This window comes from Podarcis bocagei (genome assembly GCF_964188305.1).
Source record: "Podarcis bocagei genome assembly, chromosome: 3".
Classification (NCBI taxonomy): domain Eukaryota; kingdom Metazoa; phylum Chordata; class Lepidosauria; order Squamata; family Lacertidae; genus Podarcis; species Podarcis bocagei.
Window position 1 is genome coordinate 29,677,838 of NC_138127.1, and position 13,694 is coordinate 29,691,531.

The following is a 13,694-nucleotide window of genomic DNA, read 5'->3' on the forward strand; positions in this document are numbered from 1 at the left end:
CCGTAAACTTCAAACCAGTGGTCCATAACTGTTCCCAGTCAGCCATCATAATATTATGTCCAACATCTTGTGCCCATTTAATCATAGCAGATTTCACCATTTCATCTTGAGTATTCCATTTCAACAGCAAGTTATACATTCTTGACAAATTCTTAACTTTCTGATCTAACAATTCTGTTTCCAATTTTGATTTTTCCACCTGGAAGCCTAATTTTTTATCCAAATTATAAGCCTCCATTATTTGATAATAGTGGAGCCAATCTCGTACTCTGTTTTTTAATTTTTCAAAGCTCTGCAATTTTAATCTGTCACCCTCTTGTTCCAAGATTTCCCAATACTTCGGCCATTTGGCCTCCATATTGAGTTTTTTCTGAGCCTTTGCTTCCATTGGTGACAACCATCTTGGGGTCCAATTAAATAGTTATAACAGCAACAGCAACAACCACACTGATGTGGTAAAAATAATCTCAAAATTCATGGTGAGTTTTACCTGCCCCAAAATAACTTAAGTAACTGGCCTGAACTGGTTAGCAATTGCGGGAGTTTGCAAAGCTTTTGCTTGAAGCTTTCTGAATAGTCTACTAAGCGTGCAACAATAAGTAGGAGTTTTATTTTTGGGGGGCTTTAGTGAGCCCGTTTCACACCTCCATGTGTAACTCTATGGAGAGTGAGGTTACTTCAGAAACATGGCAACATGATAGGATTTTGTTGCAGGAAAAAAATGCATGTATGTGGTGAATGCACAGGTATTACACCACAAAAAACCTATTCCAATGGAATAGTTTACATGGGATACATGGGAATTTTCCTGCATTTGTTTATTTGAGTCACTTTTGGCTTCCTCTTCATTACATTCATTCCCAGAGTTTGTTGAAACATACCTAGAACTCATATATGGCATTGGTGTTTGTATATGACAGTGATGTTAGGCCTGAGATGTCTCCCTTTCTCTGTCCCTCTTTCTCTTTCTGAGCTCTAGCCTTCAAGGAGCTTGGCCCACAAAAGTTTAGTGGACTTGTTCTAGAAGTTGGCCATCACACCGGTAGAGTAATAAGGACTTTATTTCTATAGATAACCTTCACCCCCATCTATTTTTGGAATGCCAGAGAATCAATATATTCTACCCAGAACCTTCTAATTTAAGCCATCTTTAGGATACTGGTTGTTCAATATCAATTACAGCTCTTTTGCTTCACCTGGGAAGAATAAGAGATGAAAATAGTGTCTGGTTAAGCAATTACTGGGCTATTTTGAAAAGGTATGTTGAAAGCCCTTTTAATATTTAATGGAAGTCATCACTGGAATGCAGATTGGTTATCAAGATATCAACCATCTAATAAATCAGTTACCCCCCAGCTGGCATCTTTTAGGTGCATTACTCATCTTCAGAAAGTGTAATTGAGGATAAATAAAAAAATTGCTTCCAGTAGCACCTTAAAGACCAACTAAGTTAGTTCTTGGTATGAGCTTTCGTGTGCATGCACACTTCTTCAGATACACTGAAACAGAAGTTGCCAGATCCTTCTATATAGTGAGAAGGTGGGGAGGGGTATTAATTGAGGATAAAAAAGCGTAACACCGATGGAGGCCTCTTCTTCATCTTCAGAACTCTTGTTTTAATTCTTGAACCGTCAATGGAAAGAGAATCTTCTACATTTAATTGCACACCTGTTGGATATCTTAAGAAGAAAAATCCCTCCAGTTTAGTTGAATTAGGGTCGTGTGTGTATATGTAAATAGAAAAATCCTGTTAAAATAACTCTACCAAAGTCATTGATTGTATTCCTAAAAACTTATATCTACCAAACTTTTTTAATAAATTAATTATGTAGGATCAGTGAAGTTCGGAGGTGTCAGCTGAAAAAAGAAGATGTGCTCTCCAATAGAGCAAAGCCATACAGCCCATATCACCTGCTCTAAGTTTCTGGACACCAGCGGTAGCCCATACAGTAGCCTCCATATATTGTTGGACTACAACTCCCATCGTACCTGGTCACGTTGGCTGAGGCCGATGGAAATAATAACTTAGCAACGTCTGAAGAGCACCATGTTAGCTATGCTTAAAAATATTAAAGCTCCCTAAGCAAACATGCCACTATAATTCCTACTTGAGGCTAATTCATCTTGAAAGTTGGTTTCAAAGTTTGTTGAAATAGTCCCAGCTGCTTCAGTTCTATCTTCTTTTTCAGAAGAGCTTTGACATTTGAGGAAAGCATTGCATTGTCTTCCTTTTTTCGTCTTTTCCTCCCTGGGGTTGCCTGTTGCTCCTGGGAACTCTTTCTTCTGTTTAATGAGATATTTCTTGTCAGTTGCAAGGAGTAACCTTGATGATACCTTGATCTCTGTGTCTGTATCTATATCATTTTGTTGCTGCTGCTGTTGAATGGTGAAAATTTCTCCCAGAAATCCTTCCCTGTCATAGAACCTTTCTAGAGTGTCAAGGATTGACTTCCAAACATCTGGTGATCATTGATATTTTTGTTAGCGAGACATCAATGCTTTTTAACCTGACTATAGAGTATGAACCAGGATGCAATCCCTGGAGCTCTGGAGGTAACCCCACTTCCTCTTAAACAGTTTTCTGAGTAATTACATTTGAATATTTTTAAACATATGTGAATCTCAAACCAATGTTTGATTGTTTGACAAATAAACATCAAGGCTTCCAGGGTACTGACATGGGGCTCATAGCACAGTGAGTGCATGTTTATTGACATTGAAGGCTCCTCACTTCCATTTTGTTCAAAGGTTCTGAAGAAAAGTGAGTGCAAATCATCATCATCATCATCATCATCATCATCATCATCATGCTCATTTCGCTCTGTACATTCCACCCCCAAACCTGTGAGTGAATGCATTAATATAATAAACCTGCAGCATAATGTCTGAATCAAAAGCAGAGTTATCTTTTGGTATATTGCTCAACTCTTTCGTTTGTAAAGCTATTTATTAAAAAGAAGGCACTCATGAAGCCAGTGTCTCGGACTGGCCATCTCCTTATGTTAACTAACTTTGGATTCAAGCTACTGCATTCTGGTGAAAAATATGCAAAGTTCCTTATCAAAAGAGACACCCAGTTTTTCTTCAGAGGCTATACTGCAGTTTCAGTATCAAACGTGGGGGTTAGTGCTAATAATTAGAACCAGAATTTTTGACCCATTTTCTTTAGACCTTTCTGCAAACAAGGACTTCCATCATTAATTAAAAAAATATAATCAGTGGGCCTTGGCACTCAATTACGTCCAGAAACATTTGAATAATGAAAAATTGTTTGTCAGTTCTAAATATGGCTCTAGTTTTGAGCCCTAAAAATTCAGATGTCGTGTTGTAAAATTATGCTAATGCAAAATCTGATGATATTTGAATTTTTCATGTATTTTTTGTTTTCACATTCTGAATTTGATTTGCATTAATTTTACATTAGTTTAAGATTGATGGGGCACTACCACAGGATATACCTATTTAACTATGAAAAAGAAAATGTAGTCTATTGTTTCATAGGTAAACAGAATTTTAGCAAGTCTGACTTTTCAAACTCTATAGCACTTTGCCAGAATCCCTGTTATAGCCAGCAGTTAAAGTTACAGGTTCTACAATGTTGAAAAGCTGGCTATCCTGGCATAGAACTATACTTTAAATCTTGGGGAGGGAAATTGTGGCTCTCCAAATGTTGCTGTTGACTACAACTCCCATCAACCATGACCATTGGCCATGCTAATTGGGATTGATGGGAGCTGGAGTAAAAAAAACAACAACCTAGAGTCACAGGTTCCTTACTCCTAACGTAAGCAACAGTTTGAGCCATTTTGAATGATTTATTGTTCTGTGTTAGTACAACATAAATCATTTGGCTGAATCAAAAGCATTATTTCTGGTAGCAGCGCATAGGTTCAGAATAGTACATGATATTTCTTCCTGTACATCATAATTAATTGTACCAGCCACACCTAATGATGCTTACTGGTTTGATTCTTATTGATGTTATCCACCTTGGAGATTTCTAACGAAATGGAAAGGATGGTTTAAAAACCTCTCAATCAATAAGAAATAAAAAATAAAACACTTCTGTAACTTACTGGGTTTTTTCTGTGAATAAAATAAAAGCACCTGGATTATTTGGTGTAGAAGAATGTAAAGTAGCATCCACTTAGTGACCTTGCCATGCACATCAGCAGATAGTTTCCTGAACATGGTGAAACTGACTGCATCGAGCATTTCATAGGTGATAGCAGTAATATGTTAAATTGAAATCTGTTACTTTACGGATGTTGTTAGTGTTGTAGAGAAGCTTAAAAGACCCAGTTGAATGTGCAAGGCAGCTTTTAGAATTTAAATTGCAGACATGAGAAATGCAAAGATTACAGCATCATTTGTGCAAATGACCATAGAGGGTGACTGGCAATACATGTAGAACAATTGCTGCGAGAAGAGCTAAGGGGTGTAAGGGGACACAACAATTACATGGAGCCTAAAAACATCTGGCAACTATGATGTGTACATCTATCAGCACAGCAAATTTGCAATTAATTGTCCTAAAGATGGATGTTTGAGGAGGCGGCAAAAATTGGCCTGATATGCTGTGTCAAACATTTCTGCCAAGCTTCCTTTAATGCTAATAAATCATAAAATGTGGCCTAGACAAGCATTTTCATATTTAAAATGCCTTCCCCCCTTTTCTACTTGTATGGGGTATTCTGATTTAATTTCTGTATGATGATGTTACAGTCTAGAAGTTGCCATCCGTGACCCCACATATTTGTGGATCATGTGGTAGACAGCAGTACAGGCTTAACAGGAAAGCTAAGATTTGGAAAGGGTGGATGGGAACATTTTTATTCAATATTCCCTCAGAGGCCCCGGTTTAAGAACAGACTTCCAGAATGGATTAAGTTCGTAAATTGAGGTACCACTGTGTGTAGAAAATTTTGAATGGATTTTTAAAAAAGAAAAAACCCAACAGAGACTGGGTGAAATGTGGTTCAATACATACTCCAAAGTGAAAGCTTAGTCTGAAAAGCACAGCTTTTCACATTTAGGCAAGGTTTATAGCTAAGATGACTACAAAAGCAAATATATTCTGTGAGCCTGTTTGTATTGCCCTGACAGATAGTAATTTGTATTTACCAGTTCAATATATCAAAATAAAATGCAACCTTCTCCCTTTTAAAAAAAAAAAGATTTTGAGCAGAAGATGTCCTTTAAGTAGGTAGAATATTGAAATGACGAAGAAAAGTTTTTAAATTCTTCATAGAATAATCTAAAGGAGTTTTATCAGAAAGAGATAACCCATGGTCTATGCACATATTTTAAGAAGAAACATTTGGAGGAATAGTCCAATAAATGGCAAAGTGTGCTATGCATTTATTCACTTCCATTGGAATAAGCTTTCTCAATTACCAGAATGAATATGTCCCCAGTTTCACTGTATCTTTCTCAGCCACTAAGTGTATTCCAAAGGTTATTGAAAGCATGTTAATGCAAGCTCTGAAACACACAAAAGCTCTAAAGATATTCCCTCTTCATCATTCTGAAGTTCCCCAAAGACTTAGGCATTTTAAGGCAGAGAGACTCAATTTTATAAATGAGTCAAAAGGATGCAGAGCCAAAGCAAAGACCCCGAGCTAAAGCAGAGGGTGGGAAACCTTGGGGTGGGGTGTGGCTGGATGCACCCCTCTAGGAATTTCTATCCAGTCCTCGGTACTTTTCCCAAGCCACGTCCCACTTCCCTAGTCACACTTCCTTTCCCCAGACCAGTCCTCCTTAGCACCCTCCTTAAGAACTCTGGCCTGGCTGGCATTATGTCCTTGAGTTGTGAATGTGAGTCTTGCTTGCCTTGATGGAGGATGCTGAACAGTGTGTGTGTGTGTGTGTGTGTGTGTGTGTAAAAACCTCTAACTTTTGCATGGGTGGAATGCAAAAAGGATCATATCCGTTGCTCCTCTTTCTTTTACCTCTGGCCCCCACCCCCCACTGGGGGTTGCAGGAAAGTTGTCCTCAAGGGAACGTGGTCTTCAGATTGAAAATGGCTCCCCATATCTGTCTAGAGGTCTTTCTGTTTCACTGTGTTACAGTGGCAATCACTCAGTTTAGGTAAATGACGCAAGTTAGCAATCCACAGCAACAACGATTTTGTAGCTACCGTATCTAGAATGCTGACACGCTCTTCTCAAGATGGTACTATAAAGTTTTCAGGTTGCAAAATGATTGCCTTTAATCTTTAATATGGTTAAGCAGCAGGAGGTAAATAGACATTTGAACATAGCTTTGCTTTTTATAAGTGGCATTTAATATGTTCAGAATCTCCTAGACAACGTCTCTTCTGTCCGATGCTTTTGGCTTTTAGGGTTTTAATTTGTACTGTATGCTAGTGGAAATAATGGAAAGTTCAGAAGATTTCCTTAGGGGGAAGCATGGTGTCTTGAGCTGGACCATCTGCTTACAAAATGCAAAAATAATTAAAGGACACATTTCACCAGGACCTTCTCTCATGAAGGTCCCATTGAAATGAATGGGAGGTGTGTATGAAACAGCATCTCTTGTGCAAGTGCTTGCTCAGAAAGTATTATCACGGGATTGTGGCCAATAACAGATCTTTATGAAAGAGAACTATGACTTAAATAATTAAAACAATGAAAACAAATGAAAACAAATGTTATTTCCCCCTTCACATTTGCTATACAGCTGCCATAGCTGCACCTGGCAAACTGCTTTAACAATTACTTCCTCTGCTCTGAGAAACCTGGGAACTGTAGTTCGGTGAAGGCAACTTGGGAATGCTGGGAACTCTTAGCATCCTCACTAAACTCCCATTTTCAGAATTGGAGCTCTTATACACATTTGTAGATACGACAGGTGATTTAGAACTTCCCCTATGCTGCTGGAAAAACAACCTGGGATAGTATTACAGAGATCTGATCACCTTGTGAAACTAATACTCTGTTCTGAAACATCTACTTCTAACAATGACATTTTATATTATTCCATGTTTGCTGTGGCCATACAAAAATGCAGTTCTGCAGGTCAGAGCTGGTGGGTAGGGACAGAGCCGTCCCAGCCATTAGGCAGGGTGAGGCCACTGTCTCAGGGCACTTCATTGGTTATTCTTTGACCCTGACTTGTGGCTTACTCCTTACACCTGCTTCCTGGCTTGTCCTTTGGTTCTGGCTTCTTTGCATGTCCTCACAATGAGTGTGTTCCTGGCTCACCTAAGTCAAAAGTACCACTCATACCTTTAGTATGTACCTTTAGACTCATGCCCTTTAAAACATTGCTCTTTTTACTTGAAAAAAAAAGCAGGATGAATTTATAGCCTTACTATTCAGCTGTAAGGCTCCCAAGGAGAAAACTTTTGTTAAATTACTGGTTCCTTCTGAACTGAATGCCCATGGGCACTTGAAAACAGTGTGTATCTATTTTTTTGTTCCTTTGTTTCTTCATTAAAAGAATCAAGGTCTCTTGCCCCTGAAATGAAAAAAGGGAAAAAAAAAAACCCACAACACTATCAGAGTCTTTCTCTGCATACCAGTCTTGTGCTGATAGAGAACTTTAGCTATCATGCTGTGTCGTTCTGAACTAATCCTCCTTGCTAAGAAAACTTTGATAGATTTCAGCTTCCTTTTATTTCCCACCCAATAGCGATCATTGTGGCGCAAAATAATTTTGGAGGTTCTCGGGTAAGAAAAAAAGTGCTATTAAAGTAAGCTTTATTGATCTCTGTTGCAGGAGGTCTTATCACAGCTGACACCATCTGCGACTGCAAAAATGGCTTTTAACCAACCATAGAATAGTTAGTGCATTTAAGTGAAGATGGGCTTTTTCCTCCTTTTAAAGAATCAGATACAACAAACCTATCCTGGTGTGAAATTATAGATTCAAACGACTTGAAATTTATTTCTTTAAAGTTCATCCATTATTGTATTCATTTTCTCTCTCATCTTATTTTGATTTCTGAGGCTTCTTTAAAAAGGAAAGAAAAGAAAAGAAAAGAAAAGAAAAGAAAAAGAGGATGGGAAGAACTTAAAAAGTTAATTCCAGCTTATTGCAAACACATGGGATGCCTTTGTTAGGACTAGGAGGGTGAGCATATGGGAATTCTTCAAGGCTGCACTATACCATATGGCACATTATGTCTTATGCACTGCATTATACTTCAATATTCTCCACCTAAATGGAGTACTAAATTTGCAATAAGGACGTCTTTGCTCTTTCACTTCCTCAAGAAGTTGTCTTGCCTTAACTCATTCAGGCTTTGTGAAGGGGACTGCTGTGGAGCACTGCCATGCTCTAGGCACTATGCAGAGCATAGGTTACGTGGCACACTTCCATTTTGGAAGTGACTTCTGTCAGACAAGGTTCACAAATCTTTTGGGCCCTGTGCGCACATAGGAAAACTAGAGAAACTGTTGTGGGCACCACACACCCCTCACAATGAAGCACACACTGCAGCCTGTTCCATGGGCTACTGTTTTCACTTTGAAGTTCATCTGGAGGGTGTGGTGGGGAGAGGAAACTGGGGGCGGCAGGGAGGCCTCTGTATTCTCATGTGTGCCTGTTGATGCCATGTCAGGGATGCCTGCTGTAGGCCACTGGTCTGTGAAATGTAGTTTAGAGTATTACTGATTCACTCAACCGCATTGCCATGACAAGTCATGTAACTTTTTTCCATTTTCCATGAACCAGAAGGCCGCAGATGTTGTCCGGCAGAACAAATCTCTAGCCAAGCTTAATGAGACAAATGACAAGTCATTATTGAGGACACTAAACTTCCCCAATAAAGGTTGGATTTCTGCTCAAAATCTATTAGGGCACTTTATGTCCTTCTCTTTCATAGCCTTCGAAACCTTCCATAAAAAATGTGTTTACTGCTGTCTCAGATGATGAAGTCAGATTTTAAGGTGTTAAAAAAAAAGTTTTCCAGAGCATTTTTCCTCTGTGTTTTTGTTTCAGATTTTACTGCTTTGAATGCAAACACAGATGAAACTAAGTATGAGTCGTAACCAGAAGGCTTGTCTTCAAAGATGATGCAATTTTACCTCCCCTTAATGAAATAAGATGTTACTTTCTCAAAGATAGATGGCTTACATTAGAACCATAAAATCAATAGGAAGGTCATGAATCCCAGTTCTCTGAATCAAGGTAACTTTCTTTATGTTGAAACATCCCAAAGATTGTAAAAAGAGCCCTGTGGGGGTCAGTCCAAAAGCCTACACAATACAGCATCTGATGCCCACAGTAGCCAACAAACAGGACAAAAGCCTTCTCCCACTGTTTGTTTATTTATTTAATAAACTTATGCCTACTTTTTCAGAAATATTCTTTACAAAGCAGTTTACACTGTGTTTAATTTTTTAAACAAGCATTATGATGCATAAAAGACAGATGGAGAAGAAACTTTTATTCCATAAATTAATCAAATGAATAAAACAGCAAAGCAACATTAAAACCCAGAGCCACACAAAATCAGTTTCTCCAGATATGTTACCCACTAAGAGCCACTGAGAGGAGCTGGGTCTTCCATCCCCTCTTAAACATTGCAAGAGATGAGGCCTGTCACACTCTGAAAGGGACAGAGTTCCACAAGAGAGGTGCCACAGCGGAGAAGACTTTATTACAGGTGGTCAGCAATCTTAACAGGTGGACGCCTAAGCCAAGCTTCTGATGTTGATCTCGTGGAATGGGCAGGTTGACATGACAGCACACCATTCTTCAAGTAGCTTGGGCCAAAACCATCTAGGGCAGGGTGGTGTCCATATTTGGTAGAACTATAATTTCCAGAGTTCTCTGGGAAGAGAAATTCATTGTTAAACCACTCTAGGAACTGTAGTTCTGTGAGGGAATCGGGGTTCTTCTGAGAACTCCCAGCATCCTTAATAAACTACAGTTCCCAGGATTCTTTGGAGGAAGCTGCAACTATTTAAAGTGATATGATGCTGCTTTTGATGTCTAGTGCAGATGGTGCTCATGTCTCAGCATCTAGCACCTTGCAGTTAGACAAATATCAATATTGTAAAGACATTTGTGATCATTTGCTAGGCCAAAATCCAATAACCCAACTGAATTACACAGTTGTCTTTGACATAGTAAAGTCTTCAACAGCTTGCCCAGTTTTCAAGCATAAAGCCACTTGTGTGAAATTCAAACTCAAAATTCACTCCAACACAGAAAATGGCTTTCACATAAGCACTTCCACCTCTCATCAGCAAATACCTGTAGAGATATGACATTTAGCCCTGTGGAAGACAATGGAAGGACCTGGTTGACTTAGCTGGTGCTGGTAACTTAATCAGTGAATTGGGGCAACATATTTCAGAGATAGGATGGTGCTTGCTTCTGTGCAAGAGACAAATAGCATGGACAATATAGGTATATTTTGCTCACTCAAAAGAGGCCAGCTGAAGAAGAGATCAATATGTATTTGTAGAAGATGCTTGCCAATACAGAACTAGTTCTTCAAGGGATCCCAAGCAACCAGAGGCTGGGTGCTCTCAGAGTTGCTAATGTCAGTTTCAAATAAGCAGCCCCACCTCAGACACCCCCTATGTTAAGGAAGAAGGAAAAACATGTTGCTAAGCAACCACAGCACCCTGTTCTACTTACTCAGCACCTTGGCGAAATGGATGAGCTTAATATGGTACACATTTTATGAAAATGCTATAGGTGGGAATAGAAATTCCCTTGGGACAGTGACTAATCTGGTGTGTCTGGAGCTTCCTTTCCTGTCCTGGTAAAGCCACGGAAATTGAAGTGCAATATACACCGCCTAGCAGATTTTCAGTCATTTTGAATTTCAAGTCCCGAACCTCTTGGTTTACCTCATTATGAACTATTATTATTATTTTTTAAAGACTCATCATGCTGGTATTTTCCATGTGAAATTGGCTGCTTAGTTGGGCACACAGCTATGGGAGCAAAATTTTCAATTTCTAATTGCACTGTGCACTCCAATTATGCTTATAATAGTGCATATATATGTATATGTATATATATATTCATTTGAATGTGAAGTTTTCCCTTTGTGATGAAAACAGAAGCCTTTGGAAAACTAATGTGTTTATTTATGTAGATGCCAGGATGCATTTATGGAAAGTGCTTTAACTCCAGCGATGCCAAGGCACTCTGCCTGAATGAGCCTATAGCAGTCTGCGTTCTGAAGCTGCCATCTCCCAAACAAAATATGTCTCCTAAGAACAGTGAAAATGAAATAATGTTTCACTAACCCCATGTGGAAGAGGGTGGGCAATAGCTCAAAAGAAAGATATTTTGGAATTTTATACAGTTCAAATAGTAAATGAACCTGACACTTCCCCAGAATTCCACAGATAATGGCTCTTTAAGTACCTTCCTTATGAGGTCCTAGAGCAGCTCTTTCTCTTAATGTAATTTTCTTAAAAGCCATATTTCGAGCAGGAAAAATTATACTATTATTTCATTGTTATGACCATCAGCTTCAGGATAAGCTTTGCTGCCTCCCATAAAACTGCCTAGAATAAAGTATATTAACTCCTGGGGAAAGTGTAAATTTTCTTATAATTACAGATTGATTCTGGTGTTCTCACCTGCTCTAAGGCACTGGGAGTCAGCAGGGTAAAAGAAAAGGACGGCGCGGCCAGCGGTGACTTTGCAACAGCAGAAAAGCAGGCAGCCACAACTCTCTTGGCGTTGTCGCCTTTCTCCACAAGAAAGCTGTTGAACTGAAGGTACAAAGAGATTGCTCACCCCCAATTTCTTGAGGCTCACAAAAGATGATGCATCCTATGATATTGCCCCCAGTGTAACCCTGGAGGAGGGTACAATGCTAAGCAGCAGCATAGCTCCTGGTAGTAGTAAGAGTTATGCAATTCCACATTCGTAGTGGGACTGGTGCCAGAGTTCGTGTTGCTGGGCATCTGCTGTGGTCAGTACTGCCCATTTCCAGGGTCTCCTCTGGCCCTCATCCTCCTTGCTATTGCTTCTTGTTCACCTGCCCTCTCCGAAAAGGCAGTAAGGAGAAGGAGTACAGTGGTACCTCGGGTTAAGTACTTAATTCATTCCAGAGGTCCGTTCTTAACCTGAAACTGTTCTTACCCTGAAGCACCACTTTAGCTAATGGGGCCTCCCGCTGCTGCCGTGCCACCGGAGCACGATTTCTGTTCTCATCCTGAAGCAAAGTTCTTAACCAGAGGTACTAATTCTGGGTTAGCGGAGTCTGTAACCTGAAGCGTATGTAACCCGAGGTACCACTGTAGTAGGTTTTGCATGCCTTGTCCTCTAGCTCCATGTGCTGGTGCTGAATGGGCCCAGAGTGGGAGGCAAGCAAAGAGGGCATGGTTTGTTGTGGGGGAGGAAGGGAAAGGAGAATGTTAGCCGCTTTGAGACTCCTTAGGGTAGTGATAAAGCGGGATATCAAATCCAAACTCTTCTTCTTCTTCTTCTTCTTCAATAGTAGGAAGGAAGAGGGGCAAACTCAGGGAGATGGCTCTTGAGAGTATTTTGCTCAAGAATCTGCAAAAAACAGGAACCAGCAATATGCTCTAGCATGCATTCCCCAAATTCACACACTATGCAGTCATTATGTACCATGACAGGGGAAGGTAGCCCATCTAGGAGAAGGAAACTCTGATCCTAAACTTCTGTTGCCTTGTGGCTGTACTCATTCATGATAATTTGTAGACTTAGGCTGCATCCAGACAGCACTTTATTCTGTTTTCCTGCTGTCTCTTTACCTGAGCATTTTTGTGTTTTATGTGAAAGTCTTACACCTTGTAAAAGCCACTTCCGGAAATCTAGTAGAATCTAGTGAAAGGCTAGCATTCATTTCTGTTTTAATTATTTCCAGAAAAAAGTCCATTTGCAAACCCATTAACATGGGAAATTGTAGAAATTTTGCATTGCAATTCCATGTGCTGAAATTTGGGACACTATTCTGGCATACAGTTATTTCCCACCATTTAAAATTTATCATGACATGTTGGTATAGGGATCAAAAAGCCACTGTTGCATAATGTAATGCTTGCAACCAGCTGGGATTGCATGACAGAGCCAGTTGCACGAACTGGTACTGCCAAAAGAGGATAGGCGTGTTGCGATGAATTTTCATGAACACATAAAGGAAAAAAAAAAGGCAACCTGATTCAGAAATGTGGCAAACTGAATTTAATATTTGGAAAATGAGACATGGAAAGAAACCAAAATGGGCAGATCCATCCATCCCTGATCTGATCATTCTGACAACCTGTGAAAGGACCCACGACCACCCTGTAATTTGGCAGCAGCTCCGCCTTGGAGGTGCCAATTCATACACAATCCACACTCCCACAAGCCGCCACGTGAACGCCTAAGAGCATCGGAGCCTCAACATTTAATTCATAACCTACCTCATCAATTTAAATACCGACTTTCCCTGTAGACTTCGCTACTGTGCAGCAACTTCCTGTGCAGAAAATGAGTTTTCGCCGTTCTGAGCAAGATTAGCGAATCTTAAATCAGATATGCTTGGCCTATAATGGGCTTGGAAAGCTTATAAATACATTTTCATTGCAAACATTGCTGGCTGACAAATGTCAGTTTTGCAGCAGGTTTGTAGGGAAATGAAGAATGTATCATACAAGGAGGGTTCTGCTGCTGGTATGATCAACTCTTAAAAGCAAGCCGAGACCACCTTATCTGAGCCCTTTTATTTATTTTCCGACTAGGCTCTCCCAATCTGTGATTTTCTT

At 39.7% G+C, this 13,694-nt stretch overlaps 1 long non-coding RNA gene across 4 annotated transcripts in view; it reads left to right on the forward strand.

The window, feature by feature from the left end:
* Positions 1-13,694, forward strand: part of LOC308583036 — a 266,940-nt gene that overhangs the window by 51,829 nt on the left and 201,417 nt on the right. For all 4 annotated transcript variants that reach the window (XR_014006007.1, XR_014006008.1, XR_014006009.1 and 1 more), the window contains exon 3: positions 11,536-11,696. This is a non-coding gene — a long non-coding RNA (uncharacterized lncRNA). The remainder of the gene's footprint in view (positions 1-11,535; positions 11,697-13,694) is intronic.